The sequence below is a fragment of the Lipotes vexillifer genome, unplaced genomic scaffold, assembly GCF_000442215.2.
Source record: "Lipotes vexillifer unplaced genomic scaffold, Lipotes_vexillifer_v1.1 scaffold1003, whole genome shotgun sequence".
Lineage (NCBI taxonomy): Eukaryota > Metazoa > Chordata > Mammalia > Artiodactyla > Lipotidae > Lipotes > Lipotes vexillifer.
This window is the reverse complement of record NW_006798890.1, coordinates 1,552,990-1,553,541: the sequence shown is the minus strand read 5'-3', so window position 1 is coordinate 1,553,541 and position 552 is coordinate 1,552,990.

The following is a 552-nucleotide window of genomic DNA, read 5'->3' as shown; positions in this document are numbered from 1 at the left end:
CACCCCCGGCAGACGGTAAGCATTGTGAGGTCAGAACCATGGCTGTACTTTTCACTGCTGTAATCCCAACTCCTAGCACAGTCCCCAGCAAAGAGCAGATGCCCAATCAATACATATTTTAGATAAACGAATGGATGAGTAGTGGCTTTATCTTGTTCCAATAGCAACACTTCTGAGTTGCAACACTTCTGTTGCTCAGAACCTCCCCGCCCCCCCAGAGGTTTCTGGAAGTTTCCCAGCACTGCCCAGTCCTGGCCAGTAGCTTACTCCTGCCCGTCATAGTTAAACCACCAGCGGCTCTCACCTGGACCCTCCCACAGCTTCCCAACTGCTCGCCCCGCCCACCTCCCTGCCCTCCCCTTCTCCACCCAGAAGCCTGGGTAGTGTTAATAGGTAATTATCAGATCGCTCTCTTCTTAAAGCCCTCCCGGGGTGACCCTTTACACTTAGGATAAAGTCCCACGGTTCACAAGGCCCTTCTGGACTGGCCTTTGCCTGCCTCTCTGACTGCTGTCCTGTGACGCCCCCTTCACTCAGGCACGCTGGCCACGC